General features: G+C 41.5%; 1 protein-coding gene across 1 annotated transcript in view; it reads right to left on the reverse strand.

Annotated features, from left to right (window-relative positions):
• Positions 1-14640: 14640 nt before the first annotated feature.
• The window catches only part of st6gal1 (ST6 beta-galactosamide alpha-2,6-sialyltranferase 1), a 204973-nt gene continuing 202431 nt past the window's right edge, over positions 14641-17182 (reverse strand). Inside the window, exon 10 of the mRNA XM_079566342.1 lies at positions 14641-14650. The gene's annotated coding sequence lies outside the window, so the exon portion shown is untranslated. The remainder of the gene's footprint in view (positions 14651-17182) is intronic.

Here is a 17182-nt window from a genome sequence, read left to right on the forward strand (position 1 = left end):
ATAGTTCTATGACCCACTTTTTGGTCCTGACCCACCAGTTGAGAACCACTGGTTTAGACCCTAGCAGATAGATATCATTGATAGGACATGTGACATGTTCAAGTTGTCCTCGGAGGTTGGATTTTCCGGGTTCCGACCCGCACACTTCAAACGGAACCGCCTTTTGATTTAGATTGCACATGCTCCTGTGCAAAACCAGGAGCATGTGCAAAAGGGGATCAGCAGCAGAGTCATTTGTGCTTTTTTAAATCATGCATCATTCTGTCATTTACAGCCCTGGGCGGCACGGTAGGGCAGCAGTTAGTGCTCTCGCTTCACAGCTAGAAGGTCCGGGTTCGATTCCCACCTGCACAGGGCCTTTCTGTGTGGAGTTTGCATGTTCTCCCCCTGTCTGCATAGGTTTCCTCCGGGTACTCCGGTTTCCCCTGCCACTAAAAACATGTGGAATAGGCCAGGATGAATGATGTGTGTGTGAGTGAATGGTGGTGGTCAGAGGGTCCGTTGGCGCAGACGTGTGTAGTCGCGAAAGCGCTTCTGACAGTCTCCCCCAGGGGAAACTGAAGCTACAAATGTAGCTTTCCACCACCAAGTATGGAGTGAATGTACAACTGTCTCATGTAAAGCGCTTTGTGACTATATGTCTGTGAAAGGCGCTATATAAATAAAGATCTTCTTCTTCTTCTTCTTCTTCTATTTCTGTAATACATGCTATATCTCAAATGATGAATTAAGTGCAACACGCCCCCACAAAAAGCTAAATGCTAATTTCCAAATAGCACTCTCTATTTAGCACCTGTGACCCCCAGTCTTAATAAATGACCCCCTTATGTGTTACTTTCTTGTTGTTGACCATTTAGCCTCTTGGTGCTCACAGTGTAGACACATATGTGCTCTGTGATGCTAATCATGCTAACGCCACCCTGGCTGATGACAACAAGAGCTAACTCATTGACTTAACTTCATTCATTCATAACATTAATGATTTGGTCATGAGATAACCAGTGTTTGGGTTCATGAGATAACTTATTTAGGGACATGTTTAGACAGAATTTTATACGCTCTGTTTGTGTAAGGCTCACTGTCGGTAACTTTCCCACAACAGTGATCGGCTATTGGTCTTTTTCAGACACGTGTTCAGCGAATGTTGCCAAGTGACACCTATGATCATTTGCACAGTGATGGGTGAGCTACAGCGGTGTAATATAACCAGGATGTGACTCTTGTTGGATATAACCAAGGAGAAAGAGTACTTTTATCTGATGATGGTTGTATTGCTCCCATGGCTCAGTTTCATAACTTGTAGACAAATCGTACTTGAATCTCCATTGAGGTCAAGTTTGCCAGTTCCAGTTCCCTTTCAAGACCTAATTGTTCCGTCTTTATTCATCATTAATGTTGTTTTGCGTTTACTTGACAACTAATCCTTTTGCTGCTCGTCTCTCAAAGAAAGCGGTCGGATCATTGGAAGGAGTCACACGCAACAACAACTAAAAAAATCCTTAAAATCTCGCCCCGAGGTGCCACCCACGCCCCCGTCCTGTCCTGTCTCTCTCTGCCTTTAGACCTGAAGTGTCAAAGCCGGAGTTTTCCCTTTGAGACAGAGGTGAGGATCCCAATTAGCCGCGGGCCGACCTCCCCGACACCAGAGCTGAAAGAGCAGCTGAGCTAATGCTAACGGGGGAGCTAACCCCCAAAAAAACAATGACTGCTAGCCGCCGTGCTAATCTCCGCGACAGGTACAATGACTCCATGGTGTTTGTGCGGTCGCAATGGCTTCACAGGACGTAACGCTGTTTCAAAGACGTTGTGTCATCGGGGCGCTCAACACAAAGGAAGTTCCCGCTCAGGTGTGTGGAATCTTTCTGACAAGTCTTTGCGATTCTGATTAGGTGTGCGATTTATGTTTCACATTGCACAAAAGCCTAAACATTTGAGAAAAGACTGGAACTAGAAAGACAGCTAGCTTAAACGGCCCCCATAGTGCACTATATGCAGTGGTCGCGCCATTTTGTATTAAAAATGCATTCTTAAAACCTCTTAACCCCAACTACAACCGAGCTCTTTTTCTCCAGTTCGGCTTCACCCAAATCTAAAAGCTTCTCAGCCTGTAGGTCAGTGTAACGCCTCATTTGAAAGCTAAGACCAACAAAACTGAGCTAAGCTTCGTCTGAGCGAATTCGATACGATTCGTGATACATGTGTTACGATAACGATAATCTCACGATACACCAATACTGTGATAATCGATATATTGCACAATAATAACCTACAATACATCACGATTGCCACTTTATTTGAACATACTACACATACAGTTACATTTCTTTCCATGTGCTTTGTACCTCATTTTCTGCGTAAATAAATGATCCCTGATGTACACACTCAAGATGGGTCTATAGATTTGTCAGTGACTTCATTTACATTTAACTAAACTGACGTCTTGATCATTATTGGCCTCTATTGACTGTGAAACAGTGGAGCCTCATTAACATGCATGACATCGTCAAAAGTATCGTATCGTCCTGCAAAATATCGCGATATATGGGAAAGTCCGTATTATCACACTCCCAGACAAAATCGTGACAACAAAAACGAGGAAAGAGCTTAGATCAGTGTTGTGATTGTTGGTCTTAGCTTTCAATAAGATGTTAGATGCAGTTAATACTCATACTGTAGGGGTGATACAAACCACAATGCAAAAAATACATTTAGGATGAAAAGTTGCTAACGTTAGCTTCAGGTGTTAAATGATCGTAGCTTCCCGTCGTTTTCTTCGATCACATCAAATCAATGTTCCATCAAACGATCTAAACAATCTATTTCAGGTTATTTTACAGCCTTAGGTCTCATTTAACCTTTTTACCCCCACCGTAACCGACCACATTTTCTCCAGTTTGGCTTTACGCAAATCTAGAAGCTTCTTGAAAAAAAGCATCAAAACAGTGACAAAAATGTGATGAAAAAGAACGAAGAACAACAAAGGGGTCAAAAAAGCAACAAAAACGACACAATGAAGTGACAAAAAAAAGACAAAATGAAGATGAAAACGCAACAGCAAAGTGACAAAAAAAAGCCACAAAAGACCAACAAAAAAGTGATTGAAGAACTGTAGCTACCCTCGGTCATCTCAATAAAGGACTGCACGCCTCGTACTGATGTCCACAAGCATTTATTTGCACAGCAGCATTCGTGGAACACCGTGAAAACTACGAGAGAGACACAAGAGCTATGTTGTAAACTTTGGACATTAGCGTAGCATTTTCGGTCACAAATAGCTATACAAATTGTACAGAAACAAAATGCAACATTAATATTACCGTGTTCGCCAAGTAGACCAGTGGTAGATTGACTCTAAAGCAGTAAAAGGTATTAGGCTTTTTTGTCGCCGTGCTCTTGACTCTTGACCTTTTCCGCGGTTTTTCTCTCTCTAACATCCGGCTCTACACGTCATCTCCTGTGACTATATTGACTAAATTAATTTCTCCATTGTACAAAATAAAATATAAAAAATAATCTTAAACATAAAGCTGTGATACATATTGCTGTGGACATTTTTTCTGTTTTTTACAAAATTAACAAAGGCTGTAGTAGCATAGGCTGACCGATAGGTGTCGTCTCAAACTTAAACAAACAATTTAGCGTCAGCTACACTCCCACCAAATTACCTTGAAACCTTGAAGATGTTAGTCTTTACACTCTTCATACAAACATCAATGGTAATTTCCAAAACAAAACATTTTAACCCGTACATTTGCTGTAGGTTTACTCTTAACTACTCTCAATAAGAACAACCAATTTTTGAATAGGTCTTTCAATAACAGATGGCTTATGTAAGCGTTCACCTTTCTTTCCCAGTTTTTTGTCTCCGACTTGTAAAGTCACCTTTCTCACCAGTCCATCATCACCTTCATGTGCTTTAATCACTCTTCCAAGTGTCCATTGATTGCGAGGAATGTTCTCATCTTTGACAATCACAATGTCACCAACTCTCAAGTTACGTTTTGGAGCATGCCAACGCTGTCTCAGTGTTACATTAGCTAAATACTCTTTTTTCCACCTGCTCCAAAATTGCTCTGACAGGTATTGGACTCTTCTCCAGCGTTTCTTAGCATACACATCTTCCCGAACAAAGTTACCAGGTGGGGGAAGTGGTACAGAACATTTCATGGTGATAAGATGGTTAGGTGTTATGGGCTCTAAACTTGTGGGATCACTTATGCTGTCAACAGTAAGTGGACGACTGTTTACGATGTACATTGCTTCATAAAGAAAAGTTCTTAAGGATGCATCGTCCAGTCTTTCAGCACTTTGCGCAAGAACTTTACTCAGCACGCTCCTCACAGTTCTGATTTGACGCTCCCATGCACCTCCAGCATGACTTGAGCTTGGTGCATTCATGAGGAAGTCGCATTGCCTTTCTGCAAGGTAAGATTTTACTCTGTCATTGTCCATTTCATTTAGAGCTTTTGTCAGTTCATTCTTTGCTCCGATGAAGTTGGATCCTTGGTCGGATCTTATTTGTCTGACATGTCCACGGATTGCTATAAAGCATCTTAAAGCATTAATAAATGCGTCGGTTGTCATATCCTCTAGCATCTCCAGATGAATCGCTCTTGAACTCAAACATGTGAACAGAAGGCCGTACCGCTTGTAAACCTTACGACATTGTTTGGTATAGAAAGGGCCAAAGCAGTCCATGCCGCAATAAGAGAATGGTGGTGAAGGCTCAATGCGGTCGTTGGGTAAATCTGCCATTCTCTGTTGCTCTGGTGGAGCGCGAGCTCTCCTGCACCATACACATTGCTTGATGTACTGAGCTACTGCTTTGCTTCCTCCAACAATCCAGAAGCCGTTCGCTCTGATCTCGTTTAAAGTTTGGCCTCTGCCTTGATGTTGGGTCTTTTCGTGGTAATGTGCAATAATGAGATTTGTTATAGCACAGTCTTTAGGTAGTATTACAGGATGTCTTAACTCAAAGTGAGAGGATGCCTTTTTCAGCCTCCCTCCTACTCTCATTACATCATTTTGAATGAATGGGTCAAGTTCATAGAGTCTGTGGTTGCCGGGCAACTTTTGGGATTGACCGAGTTTGTTCAAGTCTTTTTGAAAGGCATCTTGTTGTGCGAGCTTGACAAGAGTTAACATTGCTTGTTGCCTTTCCTCAACGTTTGGAGGCTCTGCTGTTTTTATTCTTTTAGCCATTCGTTGGATGCGAGCGATAACGTTTATAGCGGTAGTCCATTTGGAGAATCGTGACAAGAGCTCTTTAACATTGCATTGTGGTGTAGCTTTAGTTTGCAGCACTTGTATTGTCTTGATTTCCGGATCTCCCACCATAAGCTCGGGTGTGCTTTGTTCTGTGACTATCACCTTGTTCCATAAGAACCTGGGACCAGTGAACCAGTTTGAGTTGATTAGGTCTGTAACTTTCAAGCCTCTAGAGGCGTGGTCGGCTGGGTTTTCGTTTGTGTCTACGTAGAACCATTGCTCTGGGTTAGTGGTTTCACGGATTCTTTGGACACGATTAGCAACGAAAACATGAAATCTTTTAGCCTCGTTGTTAATGTAACCCAGTACTACTCTCGAGTCTGTCCAAAAGTACTCTCTGTCAACCTTCAACTCTAGCTCTCTTTTCAACATGCAGCTAACAGCAGCTGAGGTCACTGCAGCAGTCAACTCTAATCTTGGGATGGTGACTATCTTGGTTGGTGCCACCCTGGCTTTAGCCATGACTAGTGTGCAGTGCACTTTGTGATCACCCACTAATCTGATGTAAGAGCACTGACCATATCCTTGACTACTCGCGTCAGAAAAGTGATGAAGCTCTACACTCTGGACTTCACCAAAGGTAACAGGCTTAAAACATCGGGGAATCTGAATCAACTTGAGACTTTGCAAATCTTTCACCCAACTCTCCCACCTTAACTTTAGCTCAGCAGGAAGTGGATCATCCCACCCGACGCCCTTTTGACACATTTCTTGCAACACTTTCTTACCTTCAAGAATGAAGGGGGCCAGGAATCCTAAAGGGTCGTACAGGGATGCAACAACTGATAGAATGCCACGCCGAGTCATTGGTTTCTCGTCAAGTGTCACTTGGAAGAATAGGCTGTCACTTTCAATGTCCCATCTTATGCCTAGGACTCTTTGCACTGGGAGGTCACTGTAGTTGAGGTCGATGTCTTTTATCTCCACAGCTCTTTCTGTTGCCTCAATTGAGTTCAGGACCGCTCTGTTGTTGGACAGAAACTTATGAAGATGCAGCTGTCCTTTTGCACACAAAGCTTGGGCCTCTTTTACTAGTTTGATTGCCTCCTCGACAGTCTCCACACTTGTGAGGCCGTCGTCGACGTAGAAATGCTTTTTAACAAAGTCTGCGGCAAGTGGGTACTCTCTCTCATTTTCTTTGGCCAGATGTTTCATGCCATAGTTGGCGCAACCAGGAGATGAGGACGCACCGAACAAGTGAACCTTCATTCGGTATTCGGTAGGCTCTGACTCTGTGTCCCCATTTTCCCACCAAAGAAACCGCAAATAGTCTCTGTCCTCTGAGCTAACATGGAACCTGTGAAACATCTTTTCCACATCACACATGACTGCAATGTTGTGCTTACGAAAGCGGCATAGAACTCCTGTGAGGCCGTTTGTAAGATCAGGTCCAGTTAGTAGGTGGTCGTTTAGTGCTGTTCCTTCGTACTTGGCTGAGCAGTCAAATACCACCCTGATTTTATCTGGCTTGCGAGGGTGATAAACGCCCTGGTGCGGTACGTACCAGACGCTTCCAGGTGTAGTCTGCGAGTCTGCCTTTTCAGCATCACCGTCTTTGAGAACTCCATCCATGAACTTAACATAGTCACTTTTGAACTTTGAGTCTCTGTCCAGTTTCCTTTTGAGGTGCTTTAGTCGAACCAGGGCCAGAGCTTTGTTGTTTGGGAGTTGTGGGCGTGCTTTAAAGGGCAGGGGCATTTCAAGATGACCATGCTCATTTTTTTTTATTTTTTCCTTTAGAGTTTGAAGGAACTGGATATCCTCTTGGGATATGTCACTGTGACCTTGCTTGGTGTCTGCAAAATCTGACTCAAGTGCTTTAAGAATAGCAGAAGGGGTTACAACAGGAACCTCTTTAACACACACACGGTGGCATAAACCAGTTACGTTACAAGCATTCACAAGTTGAGGTGCACCTCCTACAATGCTCCAGCCTAGGTCGGTTTTTACAGCGTAAGGCTCATTGTCACCACCTGTGATGACCTCTCTGGGAGCTAAGGCTCTGGAGCAATCATAACCTATCAAGAGTCCAACAGCACAGTCCATCAGTGGAGCCATCTCCTTAGCTAAGTTTGCAAGGTGTGGCCATTTGTTGGCTGTGTGACATGTAGGAATATGAGCACGCTCTAGTGGAATGAAGTCTCTTGTGTAAGCTGGGGGAAGCTCGATGTATGTCTTTGAGAAGAATCCTCTTATCTTGAGTCCTTGTACTCTTTGGCTTTCCACAATAGAATCTCTTTTTACCATAGTGGCTAGTTTTAGTTTAACTGGTTCTGATGCTACCTGCAGCTGTTCACACACTTCCTGATCAACAAATGTGTGGGTACTTTGAGTATCTAAAAGAGCGTATACCAAAGTCTCACTGTCAGGAGCATTACCTGCTGATATCCACACAGGCACCATCATTGAAGTGCTTCCATTTTCATCGTCTCCAACTGAGCAGGATAGCGAGGAGGTGTTCTCATCCACTGTGATTTGTGCAGGTGTCTTTTCTGGGGAAGAACGATCCTCATGCAGGGGAGTTGGATGGCTCCTTTTGCAAATGCTACACATGGCTCTGTTCTTACAGTCTTTTGAGTTGTGCCCCTTTCTCAGGCACGCAAAACAAAGTTTGTTTTCCTGCACATACTTTTTCTTATCATCTGTAGACATTTCGGTTAACTTTTGACATTTGTGAATGGTGTGATTCTCTCCGCAGCAAATACATTTGTTTATGTTTGCATTTTGTGGTGAAAAGTCACTTTCCTTTTGTTTGTCTGAGTCCTTACATTTCACTTGCACGATGTTAGGCCTTGATGCAGGTCTGGTAGTATTTGAGGCCTTTACATTTGTGACAAAGGTGCTTGCTTTTGCACGCTTTGTTTCTCTTATTGTGTTTTCTACAGGTGGCTTGAGAGCGTACAAAGACGACACTGGATTGCAAGCAATGCGTGCCTCCTTAGAGATGAAGGAAGCAAACTCTTGAAAGCTTGGATAGTCTTTGCCTTTGTCCAGTTGTTCTGTGACACGGCGATTCCAACTGGACGTTATCCAATCTGGGAGTTTGGTCAGCATTTTCTGATTCTCCTCACAGTCATTTAGAACTTGTAAACCTTTTATGTGAGGCATGGCATGACTGCATGTCTGAAGAAAATCACTATACTCTCTCAGCTTGACATACTCCTTTCCACCTATCTTTGGCCACTTGTTAAGTTTCTCTCTGAAGGCTCGCTGCACTACAAATGAATGCCCATATCTAGCATTTAGCCTATCCCATGCTTGTTTATAGGCTTCCTCATCTTTGCGGTAGAAACTGCCTTCTAGAGTAGATTTAGCCTCCCCTGATATGTACTTTTGCAAGTAAAACAGCCTGTCTGCAGGATTTGAGCAGCGTCTTTCTATAAGGGCTTTGAAGCTTGTGCTCCACTCAACAAACATTAGAGGGTCACCTGAAAACACACTGGGCTCTGGAGCAGGAAGTCTGGTTAGAGCTACTGACTCTTGAAATGCCTGCATTAAAGCTTCATTTTGCGCGACTGGTTGCATGCATTTGGCATAAGAGGAAGGACAAGGACTCACATTAGTGTGTACAGAACTACATCTCTCACTTTTCTCTTTCACCTCTTCCTCAGTGTATGCTCTCAACTTAGCTTCCATTACCTCAATGTCTCTTTTATTTTCAAGTTTCCTCAGTTGTTGACGTTGAGCTTCAATGGCATCTTCCATGTCAGTTTCAGCTTTCTTTGCAGCTAACTGTGCAGCAATCTCTGCCCTTTTGCTCGCAATGCTGGGCGACTCTGAGGCTGCTTTAGAAGGATGATGGCTGTGTCTGGTAACGTTGGAGGCAGCAGACCCATATATAGACCTAGCATAGTCATTGTCAAGGAGAGCGCGTAACTTTGCTCTCTCTGCCTCGGCATCAAACTCATCTGCTTCTTCAGTTAGCCTCACTTTCATTAAGTGTACCAAATCATCTGTAATGGCTGAGCATGCATCAACTTTCCTTCTGATTTCTTGACTTGGGACTATTAGCTGTCTAATGCTACCGTACAGTTTTTTCAAGTCACTGTCCAGCATCTCAGCTTCATCCATCATTTTACACAAGTCCTTATCAGAGCATTTTTCTTTTAATATTGTTCGAATGTCTCTTACTTTCGTTTTCCACTTTTCGTACACTGCAATGAACATTTCCTCTCTTTGACCTATTTCTTGGTCTTTTAGTTCTTGCATCTTTGGTGTATACCGCCTTTCTCGTGAGGATTTTCTAATTTTACTTTCATCTTCCTGTTGAACATTAGCTTCATTTTCGTTTGGCGACTCTAGGTCAACTTCAATAAAATTATCTTTTGAAGTCATTTTGATATTTTTGTACTTTTATTCATTTATTCAGTGAATTTTCTCCTTCAGACGATGGATAGGCATTGTTGCTTGAAACTCTTTATTCTGGCGCCCTCGTCTGGATGAGTTGGGAAGTACAGCCACGTGCGTTGTTGTTTCCACTTTGCTGGCTAGCGGGACTTTCTCTTAGCCGGCAATGGAGGTCGTCGGCAGACGGGACGTTTTCTCTCTTGGTCGGCGATGGAAGTCGTCGACAGACGTCACGTTTTCACTGTAGCTACCCTCGGTCATCTCAATAAAGGACTGCACGCCTCGTACTGATGTCCACAAGCATTTATTTGCACAGCAGCATTCGTGGAACACCGTGAAAACTACGAGAGAGACACAAGAGCTATGTTGTAAACTTTGGACATTAGCGTAGCATTTTCGGTCACAAATAGCTATACAAATTGTACAGAAACAAAATGCAACATTAATATTACCGTGTTCGCCAAGTAGACCAGTGGTAGATTGACTCTAAAGCAGTAAAAGGTATTAGGCTTTTTTGTCGCCGTGCTCTTGACTCTTGACCTTTTCCGCGGTTTTTCTCTCTCTAACATCCGGCTCTACACGTCATCTCCTGTGACTATATTGACTAAATTAATTTCTCCATTGTACAAAATAAAATATAAAAAATAATCTTAAACATAAAGCTGTGATACATATTGCTGTGGACATTTTTTCTGTTTTTTACAAAATTAACAAAGGCTGTAGTAGCATAGGCTGACCGATAGGTGTCGTCTCAAACTTAAACAAACAATTTAGCGTCAGCTACAAGAACAACAAATAGAACAAAAAAAGAGCAAAAGAAGAGCTACAAAAATGTGACAAAGATGTGACATTAAAGCGCTGGAATAAAATTTATTATAGAATATTATATATATATACATATATAATATATATAATAAGCTCAATATTAAGAATGCATTTTTATGGACAATAATTATAGAAAATTTAATTAAACTGTTACCGCCACGAGCCGAGGATGGAACTAGCAATCTTGGGATCTGTGAATGTTGAACCACTGTACACTAGGAATTTAAAGGAACAGGCCACCATTTTTCCATACTGGGATATGTTCTTGTCTGAGCTTAGACGAGTTGATGTGTGCCTGGTCTTTGTGAGTGCTCTCACTCACGTAAAACGACAAAAAATGTTAGCATTTGGCCTCTCCCAGTATATTCCAATAGCTCCAAACGGGGGTGAAGTTAAAAGGGACCTCTTCCACGGGCACAAAGACCAGACAGGTACGTATCAACTTGTTTAAGCTCAGGTAAGATATCACAGTCTGTAAAAACGGTGGTCTGTTAATTTAAGGCCTGTATCATGTAAAACTCACCTTTGGTTTTACCACGTTGTGATGCACCCAAAACACCAGCCCACTCCCTGATGTACGTCACCGGTATTTTTCACATGATATTCCGCTGTGTGTCCTAATACTTTCACCAAAAAAGTAGTCGTAAATGCCTGAATGATATATAACCTTTACTTCAAGAGGCTAAAAGCAACACGCAGTCTCTTTAAAGCTGCAGAATCTGAAAAGACAAAACGTGTGTGTGTGTGTATAGAAAATAAGTGACAATATGTCCTTTTGTGCTATATTCCCAATGTAAATATCGCTGACTCACAAAGAAAACAGTGGGATCCTTTGAGTGAATGGCATTGAGCGGTTGTTCGTATTCAAACACGCGCCCGTCAGAATAACGGCTGTTCTCGTCTTCAGCCGGGGGGTTCAGGGCCGCTCTGTATCTCTGTGTGTGTCCACTCGCGGGACAAAAAAACACACTCCTCTGTATCGGTTCTGCTCCGTGCCAGGCTTTCACGCTTTGATGCCCTTCGTTTGGCGTGTGAGCGGCGATGACACGCGGACAAGCTAGCTCGGCGCGCCAAAACCGGGTCAAGCACAGACAAGCCGGGCCCTTTCACACTCGCTCGGGGTTTCTGCCGCTCAGAGTTGAAACGGTGAAGAAGTCAATGGTTCTGTGAAAACGACAGGGCTTGTTTGGAAAGATATCCGCAGGTGAGATGGTGAAGGTCGTCTATCTCGTCTTGAATTAGCACATTTTCTTAACATTGATTTGTGGTTTCTTGGGTATAGACTTCCAGTTGCCTTCCACAGACAAACACAGCTAAAACAGCAAGTTCGTCTTAACATTCTAGTGAAATAATAACAAATAAAAGGTGTAATAATAATTGTAAGTTTCTCGAGTCAAAATGATTGTTTTTATGTTGAAAATAAGCCCTGTAGGAACTGATAACGTTATAAGTAAGGGATAATGTATAGAACGCTGGTCATTATCGGGATAATAAGTACACATATACATTATATATACAGGTACACGTTTACATTATATATACAGGTACACATATACATTATATATACAGGTACACATATACATAATATATACAGGTACACATATACATTATATATACAAGTACACATATACATAATATATACAGGTACACATATACATTACATATACAGGTACACATATACATTATCCTGCTTATTATACGGCCTTTTGCCAACTGAACACACAACACAAACTTCACACACTTTTATGAAGGCCGAAAGGTTTATTGAAAGACTTCTGCGGCAAATAGTTCCCAAAAGTTTGCGCTTTGCTTGGCAACGTTTGGCTAGGTTAGTAGCAGTAAGGCTAGCAGCTAGCCTAGCTACTTAGTTGAAGGTGCAGTTGGAGGAATGATGATGAATCTCTGTCGGACTCCCGCTAACTTCACGAGCGATTCCCCCAACTTCTCTCACAGTGACGGGGACAGAGATAGTGTCCTCTACTACGTACGTGCGGAGTGATATGAAAGACCTGTGTTACAACCACAAACTCTGTTGCCATTTTTTTCAGAGGTCCTCTATCAAAAACTAATGAACGTTGGAAAATCCCATTCAAATCAATGGAGCGTCTACTTGTGTTGTGAAGAGCCATATAATAATAATAATGTAATAACTTTGGTCAGTTTCAAAATGTAATAAGCCGATAACATAATAATGGCTGATAACGTAACAACTCCAATAAGCGGATTCGGTATTTCACGGAGCGCAAAGCATGCTGGTCCAGGTTAAAGGTCAGGCCTACCCAGATCGTATCCCAAACTGTGAACATGACCGAGTGTGATACAGATATTAAATATTTTGAGCGTTGAAAAACGATGTTTTAAAAGAATTCTGTTAGAAACGGGGACACAGTGTTACTGGGAAGAGAAAAAGAACTCGTGGCCCTTAAGCTAAACCAATAAATAAATAAAAAACATGTTGTATTAAGTAAATAGACGTATTGGTTACAGATAGCATTACTAGTTAGCTATATGTCAAACTTACTCATTTAATCCATTCGTCACGACGTTCTGGATGTTTTCTTACAGTAGTAAATGTGATGAGTGTGTATGACGGCTCGCATATACAACACTGAGAGGTTCCTTTATTGCACTGGTGAACAGCAGAACTCTTCATAGATGATTAAGCCCACGTGGAGAGTCGCACTGCAATGGAGAATCAATGTGAACCTGCACATCGCCGTAAAACAACTTTAAACGACGTAATCACTAAATAGCCGGTTGTTCTATGATAGTCTGGTGTTAATGGGCTTTGTTGACACCGTGGGTAGTTGTGAACTTTGACCGGAACATTACCGCACATGCGCACTGACAATGCTGGTCTGGCTTATAACGTAATAACAATTTACTGACCGATAATGTAACAATTATTACGTTATTGTCTGTTTTTTACATTATTGGCCTGACAACATGAAAATTACTCACAAATGTATTTATTCGCTATTATTATATATATAATAATATATTACTATATGATTTATTTGACAGGGACAGTACACATGAATGAATAAATGTGTTAGCATTAGCTGCAAAGCTAGTTTTCAGCTGTTGTCCCTGGGCAAGGTGTATAATGCTAACAACAATTAAAAAACATCAAACAATTATTAAGTGTTAGTCACACCTAACTAATGCATTGTTCATGATTAATTAAGTGTTAACTCATCATTTATAAAGGCTAAATAATGTGTAGTTATTATAAAGTGATGCCAATAAATTTCTGACATTTCTGAATGATTTTCATGTTGTCAGGCCAATATTGTAAGAACCAAAAATGGTAATAATTATGACATTATTGGCTGGTAAATGTTTTTTTACATTATTGGCACAACAGAGTTATTATGTTATTGGCCGTTATTACATTTTCAGTTCCTACAAGCCCTCATTGTGTATGTGGAAGGATCGCTAAATGAAAATTCAAAGTAAATGTAATATTTATTTACAGTTTGATCAGATGTTTCAAAAGAGCCTTGTGCAAAGCTCTGAGGCTAAAGGTTAAAAATCAGCAAAACTCGAGCGATGACATGGCAATAAAACCCTGTTTGCACAGACTGGATTAGAGTTATTTATGGACCTCAGGCTGACATCACCTGTGTCCTGAGTAGGGTTTAAAATTTGGACATTTTCCAAGGGAATTAACAGGAATTTATGGGAAGGTTGCTGCTTTACAGACATAAACTGAAGCATAACAATCTGATTTGACAGTTATAATAACACTGAAATATCGATCACAGCAGAGTCTGACACCAGTGTTTGAAGAGGACAGAGTAAAGATGTGGCCGATACAAACGAGAGCTTTTGGTTCAGTATTACATTATTCTACTTCAGACACAGGCCCCGCCCACTCCTCGTACAGTGTTGAGTAGTAACTGAATACATGTATTTAGAATAGTCATTTTGAGCAACTGTATTCAGGTACAGTCACTCTTTCATTTGAGGGTATTTAGAATACAGTTACTTTCTTGATATTAAAGGAATACATCAGAGGACTCAACCATTCAACTTCAGTTTCATAATCATGACATTCATATATAATATCTTCTATATAAGATAGAAAAGATCAAAACCACCAGAAAAAATGCATCTCTGTCCTTCTGAGCTGTGGGCGTTTGCAAAGTGCTGTTTTGCATTCCAAATCATACTGCTGTGTATTATGCAAATCAAGAATACTCAAATACTATGCAGAAGACAGTATTCAGATTGGACAAAGTTACGGAATATGTTACAAAATACATTTTAAGGTGAGTATTCAGTATGAAACTAAATACAATTTCATATTATTCTCTCCAACACTGCTCGTCGTACAATATTGGTCTGATTAAATACATATGATCTGAGTTAGAGACTAGTTTATCTGACCAATCACGATGTGAGAAAACTAAATCATGTTATAAAACGTTTGTTTGTCCCGCCGTTTATTAGACACAGAATTAAGCAGAATGTCGTTTGAGCGACGTTGTGTTATGTTTTGACATGACGATGTGCTCTTCACACTTTATGAGCTCAGGTTCATTCAGCAAAAAATGCAAAAGCGTCTTGACAGTTTTTAACCCCTTAAAGAGACTAGATGCAAGTTGGTCATGTTATGCTCACTACTGCCACCTCAGGTCTTACGCGTAACTGCAGTCTCTATATATATATTTTTTAGCACTTGTTAGCATCTTTTTAGCATCTATTTTGACAATAACATACATAAAAAGACACTTAAACACCACAAACAAGAATGACAATGGACAGCATAGGGCCAGTTCTGTAACATATAGTTCATACTTTTTGTTATTTACATCTTCACATGTAAAAGATGAGCAGGGTGACATTATTATTATCATTTTCATTATCAGTCTCTATATTGAGCTCGTGCATGACGGCACTTCAGACCCGAAGTAACACCTTTCTGAGTGACAGGGCAGGATTTTAGAGGCAGTTGTGGTGAACAGGTCTGGGCTCATTCTACACATTAGGACATGGCTGGAACATGTAGGGGAGGACAATACTTAGTTTTAGATTTTACCAGACCCTAATATTCATTGCGTTTCGTACAAGGGCCTGGATCTTCACAATTGAGCTCTGTTATCAGGTGGGAGGTGAACTCCTTTGAAACCATTGGATCTGATTTTCACTAACATTTGGTCATGACGTATGTAACGCCCCCGAGTGAGTGAAGCATCTCTATTATAACTCGATCATAACTCTGTCAGAACTCTCGGGAACATTCCTTGCACATTCCAAGGCTTCAGTTTTCATTTCTGGATTTTTTGAAGCCGAGCCAGAACTGATTGAAGAGCTTCCATTACTTTCTTATCGGCCGCCATTGCCAAACTACAACCAGCAAATGCGGCACAAATGCTTGACGTCACCTACAAGCCCCGCCTCCCCCGCTCACTGAATGCTTGGTCGAAATTCAATCAATGAAACGCGGCCACTGAGAGACCCAGACGATGTAGGGAAATGATAATTGACCGGAGTTGACGGATGCCTAAGGTCAGGCTAAGTGTAACCCGTTCATAAGTAACAACGGTATAATTACACAAAATTGTCCTTTTGTTTACTTGAATTGTGTCCATACCTGGCGTTTGATACACTGTGCAGACTTGGTCCTCCAGCCACTTCTTCTATATTTTTGTTTCTGCTTCGTTGACTTTTGAGATGCCAGACATCCAATGTAATCCAATGTTTTAAGAGTCCGTTTGTCAATATTTTGCATTGATTTCTTCTGGGAACGTACTTAATTTGTATTTATTATAACAGAATCAAGTCTTCGAAGGCCTCGCTCCAAACCAGTGCATTTCCACCTCAATGAAGCAAACGCTGCTCCTCTACTGCCACCTTCAGGACATCTACGGAACAGAGTTAAAGCAAAGATGGAGACGGATAAAGACGTGTTTGGTCGCTCCTTCTGGGTTTGCCACGGGCTGGTTGTCACATGGGGCAATAATGGTCTAAATAATGGACTAAATATGGTCATGTTACTTTGTGCTGAGATGCTGTCGGTTCCAAAAAGCGATGAAAAGGTGACAAAAGAGTGACAAAAAAGTAACAAAGATGTGACAGCAACAACCGACGTTACACTGGCCAATAGGCTTTAAAGTCCCCAGTCCGGAAGTTTTTAGATTTGGGTAAAGCCGAACTGGAGGAAATGTGCTCGGTTAAAGTGGGGGTGAAGAGGTTAACATTTCTTACACCCATTTGATGTACAACAATAATTTGTACTGATAAATCAAACAAAATAAAACCATACATTTAAGCCTGTCTCTGTCCATGACTCAGATACTGTCGCTGTAAATATTGCAAATGTGAACTTTAGTGACACAGTTTGAAAGAGCTGTAAAGAAACAGGCTCACACATCCAAAGGCAGTGAAACCTGCGTGCTGGATCCAAAATAAGAACACAGTGATTTAAAGTAAGGGTCACAGCTGCGGACCCTGACTTTAGATCACAGTCTGAAAGAGCCTCATCATTTCAATCCACAAGGAACAGGTCTAACTATGATCAAGAAAATGTGTTTGTTTTGTTTTGTTTAGACTTTATTGTCCCCGTAGGGAAATTTGTCCTCTGCATTTAACCCATCCTTCGATGCCGCTGGGACGACCCATAAGGAGCAGTGGTCGACGGCAGTGCCGCGCCCGGGGACCCATCTCCATGATGTGGAGCCAGGCTGATGGTCAGAATCACCTGGCTGGAGGATTCACCTATTTATATACATATCAT

This window comes from Gobius niger, assembly GCF_951799975.1.
Source record: "Gobius niger genome assembly, chromosome: 11".
NCBI lineage: Eukaryota > Metazoa > Chordata > Actinopteri > Gobiiformes > Gobiidae > Gobius > Gobius niger.